Here is a 14,168-nt window from a genome sequence, read left to right as displayed (position 1 = left end):
TGCACCCAGGTCTGTTATTTTAGTTCTTCCCAGTTTAGGTGTCTTCAGTTATTTGTCATGCCCCACTGCTTGTTTGCCACTACACCTTGTAAATAAACTTCACTAGCATTTTCATCCACTGCTTGCATCTTGGGTCCTCCTTCCTCCACACCACACGGCTCGCCTTCCCAGCCGTGACACAAATCAATTTTAATGGAATCCAATTGCAGCAAAAGGTGGTTCTACAAAGTATTGACTCAGGGGGCTGAATAATTGCGCACACCCCACTTTTCAGTTATTTATTTGTAAAAAATGTTTGGAATCATGTATGATTTTTGTTCCACTTCTCACGTGTACACCACTTTGTATTGGTCTTTCACGTGGAATTCCAATAAAATTGATTCATGTTTGTGGCTGTAATGTGCCAAAATGTGGGAAAGTTAAAGGGGGCCGAATACTTTTGCAAGCCACTGTAAGTCCTGTCCTCATTTGTTCAGTGTCAGGTCATCTGTTGTCTTTGGTGCCACGTTTCCATGTTCCAGGTATCTTTGTATCCATGTCAGGTTTCATGGTTTGTTTGTTTTTTTTAATAAAAAATATTTTCCCCAGGTTAGGTTATTGTTTAGCTTCACCTCTGCCTTTTGTTTTGTAATCTTTTAATTTCAATTCAATTTTATTTATATAGCGCCAAATCACAACAACAATCGCCTGAAGGCGCTTTATATTGTACAGTAGATCGCACAATAATAGATACAGAGAAAAACCCAACAATCATAGGACCACCTATGAGCAAGCGCTTTGGCGACAGTGGGAAGGAAAAACTCCCTTTTAACAGGAAGAAACCTCCAGCAGAACCAGGCTCAGGGAGCGGCGGGCATCTGCTGTGACCAGTTGGGGTGAGAAAAGGAAGACAGGACAAAGACATGCTGTGGATTAATAACAAGTATGATTCAGTGCAGAGAGGTCTATTAACACACAGTGAGTGAGAAAGGTGACTGGAAAGGAAAAAACTCAGTGCTTCATGGGAATCCCCCGGCTGCCTACGTCTATTGCAGCACAACTAAGGGAGGATCCAGGGTCACCTGATCCAGCCCTAACTATATGCTTTAGCAAAAAGGAAAGTTTGAAGCCTAATCTTAAAAGTAGAGATTAATAAACGGCTTGCTTTCTGTTAATATTCAAATTTTCTTTCACGTTCCTTTGTGTCAGCATTTTGGGTCCACTCCTCAAATTCATACATATGTCTAACCGTTTTTCCCCACTCGGCGACACACCCGTCGGGGGTCAAACTCTGGTAATTGGCAATTCTGTTCTCAGACATGTGAAGCTAGAGACACCGGAAACCATAGTCAATTGTCTTCCAGGGGCCAGAGCAGGCGACATTGAGGGAAATTTAAAACTGCTGGCTAAGGGTAAACGTAAATTCAGTAAAATCATAATTCACGTCGGCAGTAATGACACCCGGTTACGCCAATCGGAGGTCACTAAAATCAATATTGAATCGGTGTGTAACTTTGCCAAAACAATGTGGGACTCTGTAGTTTTCTCTGGTCCCCTCCCCAATCAGACCAAGAGTGACATGTTTAGCCGCATGTTCTCCTTAAATTGCTGGCTGTCTGAGTGGTGTCCCAGAAACGATGTGGGCTTCATAGATAATTGGCAAACCTTCTGGAGGAAACCTGGTCTTATAAGGAGAGACGGCAGCTCTCATTTCTAGAAATATGGACAAATTAATTAAACCCCCCATAATATGACTATCCAGAGTTGGGACCAGGAAGCAGAGTTGCAGTCTTACACGCCTCTCTGCAGCTTCTCTCCTCCTGCTACCCCCCCAAAAACCCATCTCCATAGAGACTGTGTCAGCTTCCAAAAAGACAAAAAACAAACTAAAAACCAGCAACAAACAACTTAAACATAAACAATTACAAAGAAAGAACAATACAGTATCCACATCCTAACTAAAGAGTAAAACAGTGAAATGTGGATTATTAAATATTAGGTCTCTCTCCTCCAAGTCTCTGTTAGTACATGACTTAATAATTGATCAACAAATTGATTTACTCTGCCTTACAGAAACCTGGTTGCAGCAGGATGATTATGTTAGTTTAAATGAATCAACACCCCCGAGTCATTCTAACTACCAGAAACCTCGAAGCACAGGCCGAGGGGGCGGTGTGGCAGCAATTTTTCACACCAGCCTATTAATTAATGAAAGACCAAGACAGACTTTTAATTCATTTGAAAGCCTGATGCTTAGCATTGTCCACCCCAGCTGAAAATTTTTAGAAACCAGTCTTATTTGTTATCATCTAATTGTCCACCTGGGCCTTACACAGAGTTTCTCTCTGATTTCTCAGACTTTTTATCTGATTTAGTGCTCAGCTCAGATAAAATAATTATTGTGGGTGATTTTAACATCCATGTAGATGCTAAGAATGACAGCCTCAACATGGCATTTAATCTGTTATTAGACTCAATTGGCTTCTCTCAACATGTAAAAGAACCCACCCACCACTTTAATCACACTCTAGATCTTGTTTTTAACATATGGCATAGAAACTGAACATTTAACAGTGTTTCCTGAAAACCCTCTCCTGTCTGATCATTTCCTGATAACATTTACATTTACAATAATTGATTACACAGCAGTGGAGAGTAGACTTTATCACAGATGTCTTTCTGAAAGCGCTGTAACTATGTTTAAGAATGTAATCCACCCACTGTTATCATCTTCAATGACCTGTACCAACACAGAGCAGAGCAGCTATCTGAACGCTACCCCAACAGAGGTCAATTATCTTGTTAATAATAATTTTACCTCCTCACTACATATGACTCTGGATACTGTAGCTCCTGTGAAAACTAAGGTCTCAGATCAGAAGTACCTGACTCTGTGGTATAATTCTCAAACACGTAGCCTAAAGCAGATGACTCGTAAGCTGGAGAGGAAATGGCGTGTCACAAATTTAGAGGATCATCATAATTGGAGAAATATTTTGCTGATTTATAAGAAAGCCCCCCGCAAAGCCAGAACATCTTACTATTTGTCACTGATTGAAGACAATAAGAACAACCCCAGGTTTCTCTTCAGCACTGTAGCCAGGCTGACAAACAGTCAGAGCTCTTTTGAGCCAACCATCGTTAACTAGTAATGACTTCATGAACTTCTTCACAAATAAAATTCTTATCATTAGAGAAAAAAATTACCAATAATCATCCCACAGATGTAACATTATCTACAGCTACTTTTAGTACCGTTGATGTTAAGTTAGACTCTTTTTCTCCAATTGATCTTTCTGAGTTAACTTCAATAATTACTTCCTCCAATCCTCCGTGTCTTTTAGACCCCATTCCTACAAAACTGCTCAAAGAAGTCCTGCCATTAATTAATGCTTCAATCTTAAATATGATCAACCTATCTCTAATAATCGGCTATGTACCACAGGCCTTCAAGCTGGCTGTAGTTAAACCTTTACTCAAAAAGCCATCTCTAGACCCAGCAGTCTTAGCTAATTATAGGCCAATCTCCAACCTTCCTTTCATATCAAAAATCCTTGAAAGAGTAGTTGTCAAACAGCTAACAGATCATCTGCAGAGGAATGGCTTATTTGAAGAGTTTCAGTCAGGTTTCAGAGTTCATCACAGCACAGAAACCGCTTTAGCGAAGGTTACAAATGATCTTCTTATGGCCTCTGACAGTGGACTCATCTCTGTGCTTGTCCTGCTAGGCCTTAGTGCAGCGTTCGATACTGTTGACCATAATATCCTATTAGAGCGATTAGAGCATGCTGTAGATATTACAGGTACTGCACTCCAGTGGTTTGTATCATATCTGTCTAATAGACTACAATTTGTTCATGTAAATGGAGAGTCCTCTTCACCCACTAAGGTCAATTATGGAGTTCCACAGGGTTCAGTGCTAGGACCAATTCTGTTTACATTATACATGCTTCCCCTAGGCAGTATCATTAGAAGACATAGCATACATTTTCACTGCTATGCAGATGACACCCAGCTCTATCTGTCCATGAAGCCAGATAACACACACCAATTAGTTAAAGTGCAGGAATGTCTTAAAGACATAAAGACCTGGATGGCCGCTAACTTTCTGCTTCTTAATTCAGATCAAACTGAGGTTATTGTACTCGGCCCTGAAAATCTTAGAAATATGGTATCTAACCAGATTCTTACTCTGGATGGCATTACCTTGGCCTCCAGTTATACTGTGAGGAACCTTGGAGTCATTTTTGACCAAGACATGTCCTTCAATGCACATATTAAACAAATATGTAAGACTGCTTTCTTTCATTTGTGCAACATCTCTAAAGTTAGAAATATCCTGTCTCTTAGTGACGCTGAAAAACTAGTTCATGCATTTGTTACTTCCAGGCTGGACTACTGTAATTCATTATTATCAGAATGTCCTAAAAACTCCCTGAAAAGCCTTCAGCTAATCCAAAATGCTGCAGCAAGAGTACTGACAGGGACTAGAAACAGAGCAGATTTCTCCTGTTTTGGCTTCCCTTCATTGGCTTCCTGTTAAATCCAGAATTAAATTCAAAATTCTACTCCTCACATACAAGGTCTTAAATAATCAGGCCCCATCTTATCTTAATGACCTTGTAGTACCATATCACCCTATTAGAGCACTTCGCTCTCACACTGCAGGCTTACTTGTTGTTCCTAGAGTATTTAAAAGTAGAATGGGAGGCAGAGCCTTCAGTTTTCAGGCCCCTTTTCTGTGGAACCAGCTTCCAGTTTGGATTCGGGAGACAGACACTATCTCTACTTTCAAGATTAGGCTTAAAACTTTCCTTTTAGCTGAAGCATATAGTTAGGGCTGGACCAGGTGACCCTGAATCCTCCCTTAGTTATGCTGCAATAGACGTAGGCAGCCGGGGATTCCCATGATGCATTGAGTTTTTCCTTTCCAGTCACCTTTCTCATTCAGTATGTGTTAATAGACCTCTCTGCATTGAATCATATCTGTTATTAACCTCTGTCTCTCTTCCACAGCATGTCTTTCATCCTGTTTTCCTTCTCTCACCCCAACCAGTCGCAACAGATGGCCGCCCCTCCCTGAGCCTGGTTCTGCCAGAGGTTTCTTCCTGTTAAAAGGGAGTTTTTCCTTCCCACTGTCGCCAAAGCGCTTGCTCATAGGTGGTCATATGATTGTTGGGTTTTTCTCTGTATCTATGAAGCGCCTTGAGGCGACTTTTTTTGTGATTTGGTGCTATATAAATAAAATTGAATTGAAATTGAATTGTACTTCTGTGACATTTACAGTTGCTTAGTTAATTAAGTGACTTAATTACTCACTTTTATTTACTAATTGAATTACTAAATGAAGCTGGAATTGTGCATTCTGCAGTTTTTAATAGTGTGTTATTAGTTTTTAAAGAAACAATATGCATTTTATACTATATTGTAAAAAGTATAAGGTAAGTTGAATTTAAAATATAATTAATAAAGTGTTGACTTTTTTCATCAATTCTTGTAGATACACAGAGTCGAGACTGAGCCTGATGATCATACTGAATCAGATGACAGCGGCAGGAATCTCCAAGTTCAACTGCAGATTGCAGATGCAATTATATTAATGTAGATTAATATAAACTCTTCAAGGGTCAAAATCTGCACACACATCATTCTGCATAGTGAAGGTCAGACAATTTGTGCATTGATCTTGAGAAGTAAGACTCATTAATTAATAGTAATATAATTAGACAAATGTTGAAACTTTATATTTCGATACATTTTGTCAACAACAAAAGAAACCAAGCTGTGCAGGTACTGATAACTGAATCTAAAGACCTTCATTTTTGTCAAGATTTGCCTGATTTAACTGTTGTTACCCTTGCTTATAGCTCACCTTAATATGTATAAAAATGTGAAAAGTTTTTGATGTGTGTTAGAATGATTGTTTAATTGGCAAGGTTTGAACGAACAATTTTCAGAAGCCTCAAAATTCATCTGTTACTATTCCACGAATGATTGAAATAAAGTTCACCTCCATTTCAACATTGAATACGACTTTGGACATAAGAACTAAAAGGTGCTGTCCACGCATGTGTCCGCTAAGCCCCAGAAGGGTATAACCTGGGTCAAATGTGTTATTGTGTCTGACACACCTACAATATGAGGACTCGCAGAGTGACGTCACTGAAAGTGTGTTTAAAGTGTGTTAAGTTCCAAAACTGGCCAGTAGGCGGCGAAACTGAAAGTGAGCAAAAACGCTAAACACACTTAAACACACTTTTTCATAAAATTGTGATGTTTCAGGACTTTCGAGATTTTTGGTTTGGGAGCATGTTGGGAGCCTCTAGAACACTTTAGAAGGCTCAGAAAAATGAGGACCTCAAAAATGTCCTCATTTTTCTGAGCGTCCTCATTTTGTGAGTGTGTTATCATAAAATTGTCCTAAGATGTCATGAAAACAAGTACACACACACACACACACACACACACACACACACACACACACACACAATGCTGAATTACTTATACCGAACTCCATGAAAAGGATCTCTTCCTTCTCTCCAAGGAAAGTGATAAGGCAGCAGATGGCTACTTCTCTGCGTGTTTCAATTGTATTGTGCTATTTAAGAAAAAATAAAGTATGAGTATAAAATACATGGCTGACTGCCAACAAAGTGCATTTCAAAGCTACCCAAAGTCTAAATAGTTGTCCTACCTCAAGAAGCATGTCCTTGATCTGCCTGATTCTCACTCCCTTAGCTCCTCCCCTTGATAAAATGACATCCATCAGTTTTGGGGTGCAATGGTCAAGTGTAGCTATTCAAGGCTTACAGTGGTTATTCTCTTGAACTCCTCCTTTATCTGTAGACCACAGAAAGAGAAGAATTAAACCTTGCAGACTATTAGCTATACTGCATTAATGAATGCTCTAATACATTATTTAAAGAGGATAGATGTGATCTAAGGCTACCCCAGATGGAAAAAAGAAGCCTCTAGGTTATCCCTCTGACAAAACTATTCACAGTTTAAAGGCTTCTAATTTTGGTAAAAAGAAAAACAAAATCAGCCTATGATCGAAATTAGATTGCACTGTGTAGCAAAACTTTAACCATGCTTTTCCCAGCCACAGTTGCACTCTCTAGCTGAAGACTTTTGTCAAATGAAACTTTATAAGTCTTATCCTCTGCTGTGCTAAAGTTTAGAATGGCTAGCATTAGCTACATGTGGTAGTGCAAAGTATTTCCTTATCTGTATGAGCATCACATCATACACAAATCCACTACAGGTGACTAGCACAAATGTTTTGCTTTGGTAGAACTGTTATTTGTAAATGAAATGTTACTTACCTTGATGTGTCTTTTACAAAAGCTTGCACCATGCAACGCAACATGTGTGAATTTGCCCAGGCTAGTTAAGTCAGTAGGGGAGGGAATTTGAAATCAGAAGTTACAGTGGAAAAAAATAAGTTATGTATTAAATTTCTTTAAGTAATTACAACTTGAATTTTATTTTGAACCCACTAACATTGGGATTTAATTTCAAATTACATATAAAATTAATTCAATGTAATTACCAACATTATTAATTCAACACAACCCAAAAAAATAAAGTTTGCAACTTAGAAGGTCTATCTTAATCAATAAATTAGAATTTTTATGTTGCAGCCATGGATTTAATCAAGTGGTGGTAAAAGGCCTGATGAATTACTTTTTAGAGTCAGTATGTTTGTCGATCTGACTATCTTATTGTAGTCAAACCATCATTCCAGTAATCAAGATTAGTGAGTTTATGAACCCTCATTTCCTCATTCATACTTATCACTCCATGTGGACTGTAAAGCAGCTGTCACACTGTCTGCCAGCTTCCCTGCACTGGAAACACTTACTGTAAGTTACTGTTGTAATCACAATAAACAAAACAAAAACACAACATCCATGTAAAGTTTGATGATTACTGATCACTTATTTGTTGTGTTTTAACTGTTCACACTAATGGAAAGATGTCTCTGATGGTTGGGGTTTGGAGATGATGTGAATATTTGAGTGAAGTTAAGGTTGAAATGATTTTAAAACGGAATTAAATTAAATTCAAACATACTTTTTAAATGCAGCCTGCACAGAGCGTGGTCGTGTTCTGAACATTTCATGTTGAAATTAGTTCACAGATTGAGATTCAGTTTTAAATTATGTCAAACAACATTTTAAGTTTCTGAAATTCTGATTCTGAACCTCAACATATTTTCCACTGAAAACCTAAATCAGTCTCAGTGGCTCTACTCAGAACGTGTGATACCTGCAGGTATCACAGGTATGACAATGGACCATCAAATGATGTATGGGCCGACTTGCACTGCAAGATGTATCCAGAACGGATAAGGATCATGGATCCAGATTTAGATCGTTACATCCCATCAGTCCATTAAAATTTTACAGAATAATTACTGAAAAAAATAAACGTTTCAAACTGCATTGTATCTGTTTTCCCATATTTTTATCTTGATTTTCTGTCACCTTCATTTTGTACAGTTTGTCATGTTACAGCTGAATAATTCGATTTGAAAATCAAATGTATCACAAATCTTTATGCTGTCTATGATGATGATGTATATGATGAGGTAATTAAAATTAGTTCTTCCCTCATCAGGGTCCACACATGTTCATATTCTTGGTCAACTAGATTAAAATGGAGGCTTTGCTCCATGATGAATCCTGGTATTGGAGCTCCATTGACCACTCATATAAGGCACAAGGTAAACTCAGCATTAATTGTCAATATTGATTCAACTTTAGCTAACACATAGAATACAAACCTTTTAAAAAAGACTTACTGCTATGTACTCTGTGCAATAAAAGAGAATAACCTTGCATGTGGGACTTGTACATGTTTTCTGCACCCACTAAAATTGCAGTTAATTCTTATCCATTATCATGCTTTGCCTCTCTCTTGTATGAACTTGACATGCATGCAGAAGTTCATGCATGTCAGGTTGGTGGTTTGACCCTTGGCTCCTCCAGTCTGCATGTCAAGTATCCTTGGGCAAGATACTAACCCCAAGTTGCTCTCCGATGCATCCACTGGAGTATGAATGTGTGTGAATGAAGTTAGAAAAGCACTCAGTATAGAAAAAGTGCTTGAGAGAATGGGTGTGATTGGGTGAATGTGGCTATATAAGAATCAGTCCATTTACCATATTTAAAGGCAAGAAGTCGCTTGTAACCATAGCCAGAAATGATTAAGCTAATATGTATTTATATGTAAAAGTTTTAATGATGTCTCTTTAAAAGCTTTCCCATGATTTCATAAAATATCTACCTCTACTGGTACTGCAGATTACTGAAAGCATCAAATGGGCATGACTCTGACTAACCACTACTATGATGACAGACAAGTTAATAAGTATTTCCATAAAATGCCAGCTGAATTTGACCAGATGTTGCAGATGCACAATCAAGGCGTGCTCAGGCTTCACTTGGGTGATTGTAAAACAGGTGACAACTAGTTCTTGGGGACAGACGAGAGAACAGAAGCAATACCATTTCTGTGGCCTTGGGAGGAACAAATTCAAATGTCCAAATGTTTCCACCTGAGACTTGGCACAGTGCGGACAGACAAGTACTGTTTTCCTGGAAGGGGCAGTGGCCTGGATTTAATTATTTATGTTGGTGAGGAAATATTTTTGGTAATATAATGTAAAAATTACAAAACTTGGTCATTCTTGGTGTGTTAAATAAAAAAAAAATTGAATGTTTTTGAATGTGAGTGTGTGTATATGTTTTTTAATGAAAAGCACAATATGGGAGGGAAAATTACATTCAGGCTAATAAATATCACGCAAAGCATGTAAGAAGGCTGTGGTGGGATTCTCTTGTCTAAACTGACAGAAAAAGTATTATGATTTGATGATTTAGAGTCGTGAAGCCATTAACAGACTGAAAACCTGCTGAGATTTGAGATTAGAATGTGATTTAATGTAATTTCCTAAACGGTCTGTCATTGAACTGTGGATGGAAGTCAGAGTACCTGGGCGAGAACCCACAGGGGCAGAGCAAGAACATGCAAACTTCAGATGAAAAGGCCCCAATTACCAGTGAACTCAAAAACAGAACCTTCTTGTTGTGAGGTGACTGTTTGCTGCAACAATGTGCCACTACATTTTAACCTCATACAACTAATCTGTTATTTGCAGTCAACGTGGTGGCACGATGGTTAGCACTGTTGCCTCACAGCAAGAAGGTTGCAGTGGCTTTCTGTGTTAGCCCTGTGTCACATTGGCGACCTGTCCAGGGTTTGCCCCAGCTCATATGTAGCTGTGATAAGCTCCTGGCCTCTGCTGCTCTGATAAGGATAAGTGGAAGATAATGGATGGATGAACTTTAAAAAAAATAGCTCTACTGGGAGAACCAGCACAGATTATCAGATATGAAGGAATTTCTGATGTATTGGCACAAACACTTTCCTCCTATTAATGTCAGAAAGCCTTCCGAGAAGACAGAGTAAAGGTAAATTGTTTATGTCTTAGCCATGGGTACATCATAAAGAACAGTCAGAGGATAACTTGCACATTTAACTATATCTTGTAATGAAACATTCCATGGAGGAGACAACCTCATGGAGGCTTTTCCTTCTGCATGATTACCTTGACATTCAGAAGAGAAGAATCTTTAAATTGCCCATCACCAAATCAAGCTGGAAAAACAAATAGCAGTTAAAATCCATTGCAAAATATTTAGATTTCCCTCAGAGGTTACACCTCAGCATATATCACGTCCTGCTTTTTACATCCTGAAACAGCATTTTTAAAACCACTGGGGTGGAGGTCTTTTATCTTAAGGAGCCCCAGACTTCCCCATGCACTGTTTCAGTCATGTTCCCGAGGCGAGTGGGGGAGATGTTGAGATCCAGCTTGAAGGACCAAGCTGTCAGAATAAAAATGAACAAAAATGAGCAACAGTCAAGAACTGTGGTGTTAATTCTTGGTAGGGAGCAAAAACACAAGTATGTTGTACAGACTCAGCTCAGAGGCCAAATGTGACATGATGTTTGGATGCAAACTATAATGTGATAAATAGAATCACTATAGACTGGTATCATTTTCTAAATTCTGCCAATACAAACAAAGGCAATGGAAATTTTTAAGCAAAAGAAAAGACATTTATATGCAGTTGGTTCAGTTTGTCAGGATGGCCGATGGTATCTTGATGTGGGTTCATTTGCACTGACACGCACGGCTAAAAAAAATGCAGTCCATAACCACTGTAACCAGAAATACCACACTGTTTGCACTTCCAAGCAAGCAAGATGTATTTTAATTTAGCAATAGAAACGTGTGTTTTTGGCAGGACAGCAACATCTTTTCCAAGTGAGCAGATTATTTATTTTATTTCACTGTTTTATATACTTTTAACTCAAACCATTAATCATTACTTGTGTCCACAACCTTTGAAATGATCACACACACAGTGCTTTACTTCAAAAGTTAGAAATGGACCATAAATTAACTTTTTTCATTTAAAAAAAGAATTAAAAGACTTTTAAGAATGTATTAAGTTATTTAACCATTTTATTTAACATTTACTGTCGGGTAAAACAAGCATACATTAAATCAAGTGGTTAAATTATTATTTAAGTTATTGTTGTTTCCAATTTTCCAAATTTTAACTTGAAATTATTTTTACATACTTCATTATAAAAACATACACCTGCTCAAAAACACAGCACTTTGACCGTGGGATTGGCAGTGCTGTTTGAGCATAGTTACTCTGTCAGCTTAAAGATGACTTGAATGTTATCTTGATCCTTTGCATCAGAAACTTGAAGTAAAAAAATACAAAAACATTTAAATAACATCAAATATTAAACCCTCACTCATATTTAAGTGAGTGCACAGTTATTTCCTTCATCTCCAAACCGCTTGCTACATCCTATTGTTCCTGAGTTACAGATCATGCCTTTTCCCATAGCACCCAAAACTGGACAGCAAATTTAGCAAATTCTCCACTGTATATATAATGTACAGTATTTCACTTTTAAATCTCTCATATACTGTAATGACCCACCTGCTTTGGTCACTTCTGACGTATGACTTTTGTCTATGTTATCTATAGATAGATAGCTATATCCCCCAGGTAGGTAATAAAGGAAACATGAATCATTTCTTTTTATAGGTTTCATCGTGAGGTGCTGTGCAGCTTTCCAGATTTTAATTTTGATTAGTGATGTGTAATTAGAATCATTAAAAACAGTACAGCCCCTTTGTTCACTTCAGAAGTACCTTTCAACAAAGTGCTGGAAACATTCCTCAAATATTGTGTTCAATATTGATGTGATGGAGATTCATTAACTACACATCCATGAAGCAAATGTTTTATTCCACCATATCCAAAAGCTTATCTGATTGAGATCTGGTGACTGTGGAGGCCATTGCGTATAGTGAGTTGTGGCATGTTGAGATTATTTGAGCTTTTTGTACATGTTTTCTTATTCTGCTGGGAGAAGATGGGTACATTGTGTTTTTAATTTATTATTAGAATTAATATTTGATCATATTTTTGTCCAGTTGTGATATTGATGGCCTATATTTTACTGCACATTCTTCTTCCCTTCTTGTAAATGAAGCACACATTCAAACATGTGGTTGTGAATTCATAGACTTTGTAAAACAAATTCCAAAAGTAGGCTACTAGGGCAGCCCCATGCCCGCTTAGAGAAACTGTGTAAAATTTCTTTAAAATGACATACAAATAGGGTCAGTGCATCTAGCCAATTAGGGGCTCTAATGTTTGTTTCTTTATAGACAAAATAGCCCGCTGCCACAAGTTCCTATCCCAGACATTGCTCGTGGGATTCCAGTCATAGTAGCAGTGACCTTGTTTGAACACCCAGCTGCAGCACTCCACTTGTTCCCCCAGGCTACTCTCTCCAGGGACCCTTTTTATATCAGCAAATAACAAAAATGCACTGTCTACTTTCCATTTTTTGTTGTGTATTCTCTAGACTCTGAACTTGATGAAAAAAGAGAGTGAGGATATATTCATTTTTATATAAAAGCTTTTTGAGTCAGGGGCTATTTGGAGGAAACACTAGGCCTCAAAGACTCACATGTTCTCTCCTCACAAACTCACCAAGTGAACGACAAACCAAAGCGACAAACAAAATGTCAGGGGTGACACAAACTGAAATGACATCTCTTCAATCTCGTCGGTTGTTCCTGCCGGTGATATCAACTTGTGTGACTGTAATTCTCCTGATAGGATGGTGGGGGCCTCCTGCTTTTCACCAATCAAAATCAAACACAAATCTTGTGTTGACAACAGGAAGAGGACAACACTCAGTGTGTCAGGACAGGGAAACCATTTTACTGGCTGTGAACCCAAAACAAAAGATGCAGAGACTTTATGTAATGTATCTTTTGATTTATTTTTTTATAGTAAAATAGGCCCTTTCACATGCAAATCAAATGCATTCGCTGAAGAATATGAAAAAAGGGACACAACAATGGCACTCAAAGAAATATATATTTTACAAAAAGGCATAGAAAAACACTCAAATGAGAATCTGAGTTTTTCAGCACATTTTCTTTCATTTGTCACAACCTACACAATTAACTAGAGGAAACATCTAAGGGAACAACACAGCTGTTTTTGTGAACAATCACAAAACATTTAATCCGAAACAGCCATTTAAAAAAAAATATTTTTTTAAATGTGTGAACATTGCTCCTCCCCCAGATGCTGACAAGACCAGTTATGGTTTTCCAGAAAAGTTCCCACATACCTCTTTCTTCTTCTTTGATAATTCAACTGAGACCAAAATCTTCCAACTGTGACGAGAGTCTTTCAGCCTTAAAGTTTCTTGAAAATCACAAGGTGTGTTTATGTTTCCTGGAATTTCTATTGTCTTTAACTGCAAAATCTTTCTCTCACTACATTATGTCATAAAATGTTTGAGTATAAATACCCGCACCTCATCATTTTGCCAGTACTGCCAATCCAGCCACTGTCATTCAAGTTAATTTAGTTTCCTGAAAATTTTTAACCCTCAAGTGACCAAGTGGGATTATTTATGATCCCAGATTTATACTGATATATATCGTTAATCATTTTAATTGTTAAAATGCTTCATACTGCTACTATTTTTCATTAACATGAATTGGCACAGTGATGTGACAAGATATAATAGGAGGTTTTTTAAAGCAATCTATATGTATTTGG

The sequence above is a fragment of the Aulonocara sp. 'chitande type north' Nkhata Bay genome, linkage group LG4, assembly GCF_057382095.1.
Source record: "Aulonocara sp. 'chitande type north' Nkhata Bay isolate Kocher_YH1m ecotype deep benthic linkage group LG4, A_spYH_male_GT1.1, whole genome shotgun sequence".
Taxonomy (NCBI): Eukaryota; Metazoa; Chordata; class Actinopteri; order Cichliformes; family Cichlidae; genus Aulonocara; species Aulonocara sp. 'chitande type north' Nkhata Bay.
This window is presented reverse-complemented; position numbering follows the sequence as displayed.